Source organism: Ahaetulla prasina, chromosome 1 (assembly GCF_028640845.1).
Source record: "Ahaetulla prasina isolate Xishuangbanna chromosome 1, ASM2864084v1, whole genome shotgun sequence".
Lineage (NCBI taxonomy): Eukaryota > Metazoa > Chordata > Lepidosauria > Squamata > Colubridae > Ahaetulla > Ahaetulla prasina.
In genome coordinates this window covers 230,586,351-230,600,761 of record NC_080539.1, presented here as the reverse complement: position 1 = coordinate 230,600,761, position 14,411 = coordinate 230,586,351, and the positions used below count along the sequence as shown (strand labels likewise).

Here is a 14,411-nt window from a genome sequence, read left to right as displayed (position 1 = left end):
GCAACGGAATGTCCAAGGTCAGGTATTTGGCGAAACCCGGGAAGTTCGTTCCAGAGGGTGGAGCCCCACAGAGAAGGACCTTCCTGGGCCCGCCAGCCGACATTGCTTGGCGGACGGCACCCTGAGAAGTCCCTCTCTGTGAGAGCGTACGGGTCGGTGGGAGGCATGTGGTAACAGCAGGCGGTCCCGTAAGTACCCAGGCCCTAAGCCATGGAGCGCTTTAAAGGTAGTAACCAACACCTTAAAGTGCACTCGAAGGCCACAGGTAGCCAGTGCAGTCTGTGCAGGAGCGGTGTTATATGGGAGCCACGTGAGCTCCTTCTATCACCCGCAGCTGCATTCTGACTAACTGAAGCCTCCGAGTGCACTTCAAGGGAGCCCCATGTAGAGAGCATTACAATAATCCAAGCGAGAGGTAACGAGCGCATGAGTGACCGTGCACAAGGCATCCCGATCAAGGAAGGGGCGAACTGCCAACCAGGCGAACCTGGTGGAAGGCCCCCTGAGACGGCCGTCAAATGATCTTCAAACGACAGCCGCTCATCCAGGAGGACACCTAAGTTGCGCACCCTATCCTTTGGGGCCAATAACTGCCTCCAACAGTCAGCCGCGGCTGCAGCTGACTGAATCGGGTGCCGCATCCACAGCCACTCCGTCTTGGAGGATTAAGCTTGAGCCTGTTTCTCCCCATCCAGACCCGCACGGCTTCCACACACCGGGACAGCACTTCAACAGCTTCATTGGGGTGGCCTGGGGTGGAGAAGTACAGCTGGGTGTCATCAGCGCACAGCTGGTATCTCACCCCAAAGCCACTGATGATCTCACCCAACAGTTTATATAGATGTTGAACAGAAGGGCGAGAGAATCGACCCTCGGGACCCCACAAGTGAGGTCCCTCGCGGCCCACCTCTGCCCCCTGTCAACACCGCTCATGCACCGTCAGAGAGATAGGAGGAGAACCACCGATACACGGTGCCTCCCACTCCCAATCCCCTCCAACCAGCGCAGCAGGATACCATGGTCGATGGTATCAAAAGCCGCTGAGAGATCTAATAGGACCAGGGCAGAGGAATAGCCCCTGTCCCTGGCCCTCCAGAGATCATCCACCAATGCGACCAAAGCTGTCTCCGTGCTGTACCCGGGTCGGAAGCCGGACTGGAACGGGTCTAGATAGACGGCTTCATCCAGGTATTGGGGTAGCTGTCGCGCCACAGCACTCTCTACAACCTTCGCAACAAAGTGAAGGTTGGAGACTGGACGATAATTACCCAAAATAGCTGGGTCCAGGGAGGGCTTCTTGAGGAGGAAGTTGCAGTTATTACTTGAGATTTTACTGGAATTAGCTTTGAGGGCTACCATTAAAAATTAGATGTTACCAAACGATGGAATTATAGAAATATAAAGAAAAATAAGAGGATTGTATTTGCACAGCATTGGAAAAATGAAGAAATACCACTAGATGAAGAGATAATTAAGAAGATACACTGTAAGCCGCCCTGAGTCTTCGGAGAAGGGCGGGATATAAATGTAAACAAAAAAAAAAAGATATTGGACTGTGCAGAAAGGGACAGACTTACATTGAAGATTAAACAGAAAGAAGATACAGAATACTACTAAACATTGACAATTATTTTATCAGTGGCTGAAAAAAAAGGGGAAGTTTAGAAATATAATTTGTATTGTTAAGCAAACAAAACAACCCAGACAACACAATGTTTATTAAGCACTAATCAAATGTAATAGTAGACAAGTAAATATAACTTTATAAAAAATAAAAAAAAGGAAATTGGATTCATAATGTCAAACTAACATTTTATTTCCTTTAGTTTTAGAAATACCCACTGAAAAATAACATTCTGGAACTTTTATTCTTTTTTTCTTTTCTATAGTTAAAAATTCTGAACCAGAATTACTACTCATATGATTCGCCAGTGCTTTTGGTTTTGAGATAGACAGACAGACAGACAGTCATTCAGAGCTAGTGTTCAGTGATATTCATCATCTTTATAAATAGCGTAGAGCAGTGTTTTCTAGCTTCAGCAATTTTATGATGTGTGGGCTTCAGTTCTCAAAATTCCTAGCCAGCATAGCTAATATCCACAGGATAGAATGGAAGAGTAGAGTTCCCTGTCACATTTAAATGGGCAAATGAAACCCTCCTGAATACAGGGAAGGGGGAATACTGTGGTAGTCATAGAGAAGGCAAGTTTCTTTATCTCACGGGCAGTGGAAATTCAGGGTTTTGGTGAGTTGACCATATACACCAGATAATTTCCATTTGGAGAAGATGATGTAATATTTGAGAGGTGATAACCAATACTTTGCATTGTCCCCTGACTCATAGAGGTAACCAGTCCTCAAAAGAAATTACTTTTACATGTCTATTCCAGTTGAAGTTTCTTTGGAAGCAGCTCCAAGTAGAACATGCTACCTTTATCCAAGCACAATGTGACGGAGGCATGAATGATTATTGCTAAGGCATTTTGCTCCTTTGCGAGTCGTAAGACTGGATGATTCTGACTGCATGACTTACTTCTTTGAGATAAATATTGGGTAACCCAATTCTAGGAATGTTAATGGATCACAACAGAATGTGCACAAAGCAGCATGATATAGCTGCTAAAAAAATCAAGATAACATTGACCTATGTTGTCAGAAGCCTTGCACCCAGATTATGCAGGGTTCAATGGTACTTAGTGCTGTTTGAATGGAATCCAGCACTGAGGTGGGTTGGACTACATATCCTAAAAGCTTAGGTTTGGTCTGGAACTGCTTTTTGAAACTGTTTAGCATACATTTTCTGGTGCAAGAGAATAATTCTGGTTCTCAAAAAGCTAGTTAACTAAATTATAAAATGCCTAGGCTGGGTGTTTTTAGGAGGTTCATGTCCTGTATACAGATGGTGATTTTATGGAACTGAAAGATTATATTCTTATTCTTATATAGAATATTCTTAGAATATTCTTATATTCTAAGATTATATTCTGAGTTCTCCCTGGTTAAATAAATGATTCTACTATGGGCCTGGGGCAGAGCATGCGGTAACTCCAGAACTTTCCTGAAAATGTTTCCATAAATGGACTCTGAAATTTCCCTGGTTAAGTAAAGAATCTTATTTAAGTCACTTGACCAGGGGTGGAATTCACTTACTTTCCCTACTGGTTAGCAAATGTGAGTGCACTTTGCTGGCGCATGCACTTTCCGCGCATGCGCCCAGCCTCAAAAAATGTGCCTAAATAGGATGGCATAGAGTTGAGGTGGGTGGGTGGGGCGGGCCACCTGCGATTTACGCTCCGATTCAGGTGAACTGGTCCAAACCGGCTGAAAAGCACCTCTGCTCTTGACCAAATACTGATCTGAGATGTTATAGCAAATTTAGACTTAAAGCTATCATTTTAGCACTAATATTTTATTTAGGGAAACAGCCCCCCCCTCCAAAAGAAGAGAACTCTATTTCATTTGCTTACTTGAAGTATAAAGTAAAAAATAATAATGTAAAATATACTTCTGTTCAACTCAGATCTGAAGGATGTACCCCAAAAAGACACTTTCCCTATTCTTCCACAAAACCTGTCCTTGGTTATTACTTTTTTTTAGTGCCAATGACTAAAAAAAGAGACTTTTTGATATGTTTAACGAACCGTACTGGATATTCTACTGAATCTCTGAGGAAATTTACAGCAAGGTTAAGTGGATCCCTTCAAAGATCTGTTATCCTTTTTGCCTTCTTTTATCAATTTTATCTGATACTGGAAAGACTCACATTGTTTTCATATTTATTAAATTTGCATACCACCTTTATTATTTTTACCAGTAACTGAAGGTGGCAAAGATTTCCTCACAACAACCCTGTGAAGTGGGTTGGGCCAAATGAGAGTGACTGGTCCCCAAATCAGCCAGCTGGCTTTCATGGCTAAGATGGGACTTGAACTCATAGTTTAGATCAAACTGGCTGGTTTTGTTTTTTGTTTTTATAAGGAAGCAATTGCCTCTGATCCTATGTTTGAAGAAAGGCACCATTGGATAATAATTCAGTATTTGAAATAACCATTGGATCATTTAAAAATGCAGTTAAATATAATGGCAGAAGTTAAACTTTGGATATATTCATGATGATCCCCTCATACTTCCAGTTAGTGAGTTTTTTACTTCAGTGGACAAAAAGCAACAGAAACAAATAGAGCCAAAGGTGGCTCAAGAAAGAAAACCTCTGGAGCACAGCTTCTGGAATTGGCTGATTTATGCATCATGCTGGCCATGGTTTATATTAAAGCCCAATCAATTGCCCATTATAATGAAAAAGAAAACAGAAAATCATACCAATTTATGATACATCTCGACTATACTATGATTTCTGAAACCTATGGTGTTTGATTTGGTTATTTTCTCCATCCTTTAAGACACATACAGTATGTTGGTTGAATAAGATCCCTTAGAGATGTCTACCCATTAGTCTTTCAAGCTCAGCAGTTTTTTTAAAGACTCTACAGGAGCATCTGCTCTGCATAAATCAAAACAAGTTACTTCAAAGTGTCAAATTAGAAGTAAATCTTCTTAGTTAATGAAAAGGAAATGTTAACATTCCTTCTGGGAGCATGAAAACCTGGAAGGGACCAGCTTTATCAGATGTTTAGGATTGAACACATGAAATTCATGAATTGTATGAAGGAGTGGATTGTCTCTGCATTTGAAAGTGACTCATACACTTATTAAGATGATCATTAAATTTTGAAACAAAAATCCTGAAGGCAAACTATAAATCAAATATGATAGATGAGCAAAGTAACATCTGGATGCGGGAAGATACATTGCAAGTATTTTATACAGTACTGGAGAAATACTTATCTCAAAATCAATCCTTCTGAAAATGAGTTCCTTCTTGATTCCCACAAGGAAATACCATTTTACAATCTCATGCCTTTGTTTTGGTTTACTTGATAAAATGCTTTGGCCAGGATCCCAATATTATGCATTTCTATTTACATCCTTCCCTTATGTCGCATAGAAAATCTGCCATTGAAACTGGAGTTTTAGAAATTATGATAGGGAAAATAAATGGTATGTGTCTGAAAAAGAGACAAAATGATGTCAAAGAAGAATATTAAAAATTTCCCCAAGGCACATGAAAAACTTTGTGCCAAAAGTAGTGATTTGAATCCCAGCCTTCATTAGAAGTGCATCCGTAGTTTATCTCCTGGGTGTCAACCTTGTACCTGGGTATGTAATTAGTATTCGGTCTTTGTGAAACAGCATCACTTTTTGGAGCCTTATCATGTCAGATCAAAGGAACAATTCAATGCAGCATGTTGATTAAGCAAAAAACACAGAACCAAGTAAACAAACCAAGAGAGAAATGCCAACTAAAGTGCAGCCATGTAGTAAGTGCCCCAGAAATGGTTTTATTGAATCTTGGCTGGACTGAATCTTGAATAAATACTAAGTGTCTATTTGCTTAAATCAGATTGTAGTGCCCTATCAAATATTTAATTTGATTATGTGCCATCACATCAGTGTTGACTCCTAGCAAGCACCAAAATACACCTTCTCTGGGATGAACTCTCCTTCACACTTCAAGTCTTCCAATAGGGCGCCCATTGCTATATCACCTTTATTATTATTATTATTATTATTATTATTATTATTATTATTATTATTATTATTATTATTATTATTATTATTATTATTATTACTACTACTACTAGTAGTAGTAGTAGTAGTACTAGTACTAGTACTATTATTATCAAATCCTTCCACTTTGCTGTTGGTCATCATCTTATGTTTTCTTCTGCCTTTCTCAGCATTATGGACTTCTCAAGGGAATTGAGTCATCATAGTCAAATATGATAACTTCATCCTGGTCATCTGTGCCTCCAGTGAAAAGTCTGGACTGATTTTTCCTGTTCATTTGTTTGCTTTCTTAGCTATCCATGGTATTTTCATTCGTTTTCTTCACCACAAGTTCAAAAACATCAATAGTCTTTCTATCCTGTTTCCTCAAAATTCAGCTTTCATTTCAGTAGAAAAAAAACCACTACCTGCCTGCATCATTCTGGATTTTGTAGGTATAGGTACATCTTGGCATCTGAATATCTTTTCCAAGGCCTTCATGGCTCTTCTATGAAGAGTTGGTCTGTAGGATATTTCTTGATGACTGGTTCCTTTACCATTGATAACTGATTTTAAAAAGGCAGAAGCTATTTATTACTTTAGTAACTGTATTGTCAATCTGGGTCTGGTTGCTGAACTACTTATCAAACTGTTGTTTGGTTTTATTTATATTTAATCCTAGTCTGTGCTTCTTGATTTACATTACTAGAACTTCCATATCACTTGCATCTTTGGTCGTCAAATTAGTGTCATCCACATTCTCTAGACCAGCGGTTCTCAACCTGTGGGTCGCGATCCCGTTGGGGGTCGAATGACGATTTGCCAGGGGTTGCCTAAGACCATCGGAAATATGGGAACTATACTTGTGAGTCGAAGAATCACGCTCCAATGGTTGACTCCACAAGCCAGCTGCAGGCTCTTCAAATCGCTAGCTGAATTCGGCTTTAGGCGCGATGAATTAAAAAACAGAGAAATCTTTGCTTTGATGTCTTCCTCTCAAGCCAGCTGCAATCACTCCCAATCGCTAGCCTAATCTGCCTTCAGGCGCAATAAACTTAATAGGGGAGGAGTCTCCACTTTAATGCCTCCGTCCTCAAGGTAATCGCAAGCAGTTCAGATCGCTAGCCAATACAGCTTCAGGCGCAATAAATTAAAAAAAACAGTTTGCCGCTTTTTTTCCCCTTCTGCGGTTGGGGTCGCCACTTCGTGGGGAATTGTATTAAAGGGGTCGCAGCATTATAAACTTTGAGAACCACTGCTCTAGACTATCTTTATTTCTTCTTCCAATTTTAAAATCACACCAGATTTTTTTTCAAAACAGTTTTCCTCAATAAATAACCAATACTGTATATAAATTGAACAAACAACAGCATATAGAGCCTTCTCTCACACCTTTGCTAACTTCTGTCTGTAGAGTTGGACTACGGCTTTCTGTCCTTTGTGTAGGTGCTGCATGAGAACAATGAGATGATCCAAGATTCCCATTTCTCTAAGGATATTCCACAACTTGTCATGGTCAATGGAATCAAAGGCCTTTCTGTAATCAATGAAGCATGTACCGCAGTGATGGGTTTCAAATTTTTTTACTACCGGTTCTGTGACTATGGCTTGGTGGGCGTGGTATGGCTTGGTGGGCGTGGCAGGGGAAGGATACTGTAAAATCTCCATTCCCTCTCCAATCCAGGGGAAGGTTACTGCAAAATCCCCATTTTGTCCCAATCAGCTGGGACTTGGGAGGCAGACAATAGATGGGAGTGGGGCCACTCAGAATTTTTACTACTGATTTGCTGAACTACTAAAAAATTCTGCTACTGGTTCTCCAGAACTGGTCAGAACCTGCTGAAACCCACCTCTGATGTACAGATTTCTTTTTTGTATTCTTTGGCTTTCATGATTATCCAGCAAGCATCAACAGTATTTTCTTTTATTCCTTTGCCTTTTCTAAAACCACCTTGAACATCTGGCATCTCCCTTTCCATGGAGCCTTCAATCTGTGTTGGATGATCCTGAGCATTATTTTACTAGCATGTGAAATTAAATCTTTAAAGAGATCACATCTTTGCACAACCATAATTACATTTAATTGTAATTATAATTATGTAGTTATTAGCAATACTATCATGTGGGCTAGGGTTATCAAATGAATTAGCATATATTTAACAGGGTCTGGCCTGATATATTTTAAATTTGATTTATAGGCTGCTTTTTCTCTTCAAGATGACTGACAAAAAACAAAAACACAGTTTAAAATGAGACCAGTTAGGTGTAGTGGTTAAGATAGCAAGCTAGAAACCAAACAATTCTAGTCCTTCTTTTGTCACAAAAGCTCACTGGGGGACTTTGGGCCAGTCACTTTTTCTCAAGTCACGTCACCTCACCGGGTTGTTGTTATGGGAAAAATAGGAGCAGGAAAGTGTGTCTACCACTTCGAGTCATTTATAAAAATAATAAAGGTGGGGTAATTTTTTGGGGAAAAAAGTATAAAATAGCTACAAAGATAATGAAAGATATGCTTCTATGGATTTTACAAATTTTGAGAGAATGGAGGTCAAATAAACTTAGTAAGATTTCATTTAAAAATTAAATAAATAAAAATAAATAAATCATATTATTGAACCATGTTTAAGTCTAGTCTACATTTTGGCAGGTATTTGTTTCAATACATTACCAGAACAATACTTTCTCCTGAGGTTTTCCTAGCACTGGACTCTTCTGGACAGAGAGTGCTGATGTGGTTCCTGGGATCTGTTGGAGCCACTCTCCCAGCTTAGGAATCACAGCCTCAAGTGGGATCACCACTGGGACCACTTTGGCCATGATTTTCTATATCACCTCTATTTTCTCCTTCAGGTCCTGGTGTGTTTCCAGCTTTCTATACTCCTTCTTCCGGATGTTGCTGTCACTTGCTACATCTATCACCACTGCTATTTTCTGATCCTTGTCTACTACCATAAGGTCTGGTGGATTGGCCAGTACCTGCCTTTCCATCTGGATCTGGAAGTCCCAAAGAATTTTAGCCCTCTTGTTCTGCACGACTTTCTGTGAGATCTCCCATTTGACATGGGAAAGTTTAGTGCATATTCTGTGCAGATATTTGTGCATACAATGCCAATCACTTGGCTGTGCCATTCAATCTGTGCTGTTCCTACTTGCACTGTACATACTGCCACTATGTGTTGAACAGTCTAAAGCCTTTCTGAACAGTCTGCACCGTGTATGTGTGATTCGGGTGCAACTTTTCATTTTGAAGTTATTTATAACTATAAATGTCTAGTTCTTGTCAGTATTAAATTTTAAAAAGATTGGGGTGACTACTTCTTTGGCAGTTTGCAGTTCCGCTCAAATATATCAATGAAACCTGATATATGTTACTGTTCATCTGATTGTACACAAACTGAAATGTATCATAATTTGTGCAAAACCTCAGTGATAACATTTTGACAGAGATACATTAGTTGAGTAATCTCAGATTTCAAGAAGCACTGCGATTTTAATGCAACTGTTATGTTTTCTACAGGAAATCAGGACATTTCATTTAATGACTGGTTCCCATCTGATATATGGTTATAAACAGGGGTAATGGCTTATAAACAAGGCAAAATACAAATACGTTGATTAAAGTTGGTTTAGTCTCTTTCTTCGGAAAAAATTAAGCATATTTTGACACTCATAAATAAGGAGAATCTAATAATCTGATGGCAAAGATGGGCATAAAGAGATTTGATAAGGAGACTTATTATAGTAATAGTAATAAATAGTAATAAGACAGAATAATTCAAATACAGTTAACACTATAAATTCATCTGGGTCACTTTTGAACGGCACATGGATTGTAATGTTCCAGGGACTTAAAACATTGCTAATCAAGCAAATTGTCTACTATTGTTACACAAGGAATACAAAATGAGTGTAGGTAAGCAATTTATACTTGGAATTCACTACCTGACTCAGTGGTCTCTTCCCAAAATCCCCAAAGCTTCAACCAAAAACTGTCTACTATTGACCTCACCCCATTCCTAAGAGGTCTGTAAGGGGCGTGCATAAGAGCACAAGGGTGCCTACCGTTCCTGTCCTATTGTTTCCTTTCGTTATATCCAATTAATATAGTTATTACATACACATACTTATATATATGCTTATATATTGTATAGTTATTTCATGCTTATGCTTATATATACTGTGTGACAAAATAAATAAATAAAATAAAAAACAATTTCTGTTAATTCCTGTTTCTCCTTTCCTTGATCTTTCTAGGTTCACATCTGTCTGAGAAGAGTTTAACACCTGCATGTTACTTTGCTTTTTGACAATAAATTCATGAATGAAACGTTATACAAAAGAGGTACAAAAAATGTCACCTAAAGGATTGCATATAACCCACCAGTATTCCTTCAGCAGCCTCCAGAATAGATAGTATTAAATAGTTCAGCCTCCCTTTTGGGAAGATTTTGTTGGCATTTAAGGAGCAAAATGAATTCCTTAAACATTGCAGATAGTCTAGGTCAGGGGTGTCAGACTCGCGGACCATGGGCCAGATGTATCACATGCTGGCCCCGCTCCCTTAGTGAAGGGGGAAAAAGTCCTGATATGTCATGTGATGCCGCCGTGATGACACGAGTTTGACATCCCTGGTCTACATGCTCTTCTTCCCCGTAAAGCCCTTTAGAGTCCCACAAAGTTCAGTCACAGCTCTGTCCACTTACAGAATGTGGCCCTCAACATGCCATAGAACATCTGCTGTATTCTTCATGCCAACATAACTTACACACGTTTGCCCTATCAGCTTCTTGGAATACATTTATTATTAAACAGACTTGGATAACATCTCCAAAGTAAAGAGCACAGGTGAAAAATGTGTACAGATTGTGAGCAGTGGTGAAATCCAATTTTTTTTTACTACCGGTTCAGTGGGCGTGGCTTGGTGGGCATGGTGTGACTTGGTGGGCATAGCTTGGTGGGCATGGCAGGGGAAGGATACTGCAAAATCTCCATTCCCACCCCACTACAGGGGAAGGATACTGCAAAATCTCCATTCCCACCCCACTCTGGCATCAGCCAGAGGTGGCATTTGCCGGTTCTCCGAACTATTCAAAATTTCTGCTACTGGTTCTCCAGAACCTGCTGGATTTCACCCCTGATTGTGAGAGTAGTTACAAAGATTTTGGGTTTGACCCATCGCAAGGGCAACATCCAAATAATCTCAACATGACATTGGAAAGTCCAAGTTTCTGCTCTTCCTCCTTCCATAAAACATTTCTAAAACTGGTAGTCTTCCATTTATGACGAGAATTTCTATTGCCTAGCAATGGTTGTTCTTCAGTAAATTGCCCCTGATTTTACAACTTTTTTTGCCATGGTTGTTAATTAAATCACTGCATTATTAAGTGAATCATGTACTTGTTAAGCGAATCCAGCTTTCCCCATTGACTTTGCAAATCCCAGAGGCTTCATATCATTCCAGAGGCTGCAGCTGTTGCAAATATATGCTGAGTGCCAATGCCGGAATTTTAATTATGTGATCCTGAGGGTTCTGTGATAGTCATTTATGCATGGACTTGTAGTCTCTTTTTTTCAGCGCCATTGTAATTTTGAATTGTCACTAAAAAAATTCCGTAAGTTGAGGACCAGCTGTATACTCAATCATTAAAAGACTAAGTGGCACACCTGTCATTTCCAGAAACAACCAGGCACAATATTAGGGTCCAGGGTTATAGATTCACAAGAGAGGAAGCAGAGAGAAAAACAAAGTGTTTTTAAACATGCCATCAAGGGATCCTGCATACAATTATAGAATCTTCCTGGTAAATTACATGGAGTGTATACTATATCATGCATCTCAAAAGATTATGAGGGTTATTCTCTCCTTTTTCCCAAAAAAGTACCTCTTTCAAAAAGCCAGTCCTGAAGAAACTTCACTTAGACTCAAAAGTAATAGAAACTAGAAGGTCGCTGTTAATAACCATGTTCTTGAATAAGAATGGTTGCTAACCAGTTTAGGCACTTTTGGATACTATTAAAGGAGTTTATTTGCAGCTCAGGGTTGAAAGGAGGAGTCCTTGGTGGTTGGTCTCTGAGTTTGGTTGTTTTCTTGCTAATGGTTTCATTCATTTCATCATCATCATGATGTTACCTAGCTTCAGTAATGAAATGTCTGCAAGAAAGCTCAGAGAGCACCAAGGACCCCTCATTTTTTGGGGGGGTACAATTCATTTTTGGGAGCTTTGTACCTGTTTTTGAAGCAGAACTGCCTTGATAACCCTTTGAGACGACCTTTGCTAAAATTATATCAAGTTACTAAAGTCTAAAAGATTTTTTTTAAATGGCACTCTCTTTCTTTATCTTTGCTAAAAGAGAAAAAAAAGAGTGCACTTTTTTTTAAAAAAATTCTTTTAGACTTTAGTAACTTTTGATATAATGATACCCTTTTGGTCTGGTTTTCTCAGCTGAGGTCATAGTTCTACTGTGTATTTTCCCAGAACACTTCAACCTCTTTGAAGGTTCTCCTTGAGGCATGGCAACAAAACGAAGTTAAACAGGTGCCTTCAAGGAAGAGATCTTTCTCAATGGTGGGGCACCATTTATAGACTGATACCCTCAGGCAAACATTCCTGTTGCCCAGACAGCTACATTTATGATTATAAATAAAATAAGGCTTTTCTCCAGGCATCTTTATATAGTTTGTGATATTTATTATTGTACTCTTTATATTTTTAAAATCTCTTTAGATATTTTTGTAATCCATTCACAAAAAAAATATTTGTTGGACAAAATAACAGCGTAATGAATCAATACTTATTTAACAAAGCTTTCCAACTCAATTTTCCTATTCATCTGTAATTTGAATTTTCATGGGCAACTGCATCATTTGTGTTTTGTGTGCTTTTTATTATCTATGTATGCATGTACAGCATATAGTAGTATTGTACATTATGAATTAATCCTAGAGCAGAACACAAATATGCAATTCTCATCTAGTATATCCCTCTGCTTTGAAAATCTTGCTTTATTCTCCTAATAATTGCAATGAATATGCAATTTAAGACTCTGTTTTGTTTATGTGTATTTAGCATTTATGTGTATTTAGCATTGTTTATGTGTATTTACTGTTTAATATGTTTCAGTTAGAAACATATTAAACAGTAATGGAAAACCTGGAGTTGCTTTCACTATATCATTCATCTGTATCGTATGTACAGGTAATCCTCGACCTGCAACTATTCAGTTGATGATCATTCTAAGTTACGATGGCACTGAACGAATGATGGTTACAACAGTCATGGGATCATCATTAGCAACCTTCCCTGCCTGTTCTTCACTAAGTCAGTGGAGAAGTTGACAGGGAAGGGTTGCAAGTTTTTTGGGCAAATCTCCACCCACCTACACACCTTCCCCAATCCTTCTCCACTCATGCAATGTGTTGGCCATTTGTGCACTTCCTTGCACTCTCACACCCTTCTGTACCTCTTTGCACCTTTCCTGACCTACACCATACCTCTTAAACCCTCACTGACGTGCATAGCAACTCCTTGCATAGCCTGTCCGATTGTCCCTGGTCCAACGGGCACCTCTCACACATCCCTTTCACACCCTTTGCCATATTTCACTTTTTTTGTTAAACCATCTTTTAATTAAAAAATCCCGTCTCTTTGACAATGTATCACCATCATCATTATTTTTGTGTTTTGCTCTTTTATCTTTTTGTTACTAATTATCAGAGTTTTTCAGCACGCTTTTGTGCTGAAAACTTCCTCTTATACTGGTCTATACGGCTTATACTCAGTTTTTTTTTAAAGCCCCTCGGCTTATACTCGAGTATATACGGCTTATACTCGAGTTTTTTTTTTTTCTTTTTTTCACATTTTACCGGGCGGAAGCCCTGCCCGTGCAGTGAGAGGCGGGCGGGGAGCCAGCCTTCTCAGCTGAGGAGGAGGGTTTCAACCGTAGGTGCCTCATTTCCCACCCTCGGCTTATACTCGAGTCCCCAGTTTACCCCAGTTTTTGGGGTAAAATTGGGGACCTCGGCTTATACTCGGATCGGCTTATATTCGAGTATATACGGTAATCTAAAAAGAATGAAAATCCTTCCCTTCGTACCCTCTCCTACTTATGAGGCGCCTTTTGCACACTTTCCCCAATTCACACGGTATCTCACCACACCCTCCTCCACATCTCTGCATACTCTTGTGCAACCTCCCCAACCTGCCCAGTACACCCTTTCGGACCTGCATGGCACATATATCCACCCTGTGCAATACCTTTCACACACTTCTTGTATCCTCGAACACCCTTTCACAACCTCCTCAACCTAGATTCTTGTGCATCCTCCCTGATCTGCCCAATGTCTCTGATATACCCCCTTGCACACTTGCATATCTCCCCAAACCTCTCTCAGCCCTTGCATACATCCTCATACTGGACTTCTTGCACACCTTCCCTGACCCTCCTCCACCCACTTCCTCCCTCCCTCTCCCATTCAGGGAGCCTGCAGTCTGCCACATGCAATTCCAGCTTGCCCCTTGATTTCAGTTGCAGGACGCTACAGGCAATTGCCTAACGACCATGGGGTTCAGTTAACAACAGAACAATTGCCGTCGAAAAGCAAGGACTACATGTAATGCAAAGCTTTATGCATTTATTTATTTATGCATTTTTAAAAAAAACAACCTGAGGTAGTCCTTGCTTAGCAACCGTAATTGGGATCAGCAACTTCGTTGGCAGGTGCTGCGGTTGCCAAGTAGAAAATTATGTGACTCCAGTGGGGCTATGACATCACTACCCATTTGGTTGTTAAGCGAGTCACCACT

At 39.8% G+C, this 14,411-nt stretch overlaps 1 protein-coding gene across 5 annotated transcripts in view; it reads left to right on the top strand.

The window, feature by feature from the left end:
* LYPD6B (LY6/PLAUR domain containing 6B) overlaps positions 1 to 14,411 on the top strand; it is a 108,484-nt gene that overhangs the window by 2,575 nt on the left and 91,498 nt on the right. Inside the window, exon 1 of one of the 5 annotated variants that reach the window (XM_058193214.1) lies at positions 9,931 to 9,949. The exons of the other annotated variants lie outside the window; for them this stretch is intronic. The gene's annotated coding sequence lies outside the window, so the exon portion shown is untranslated. Of the gene's footprint in view, positions 1 to 9,930; positions 9,950 to 14,411 lie in introns of those variants that run through there. 5 annotated transcript variants of the gene reach the window in all.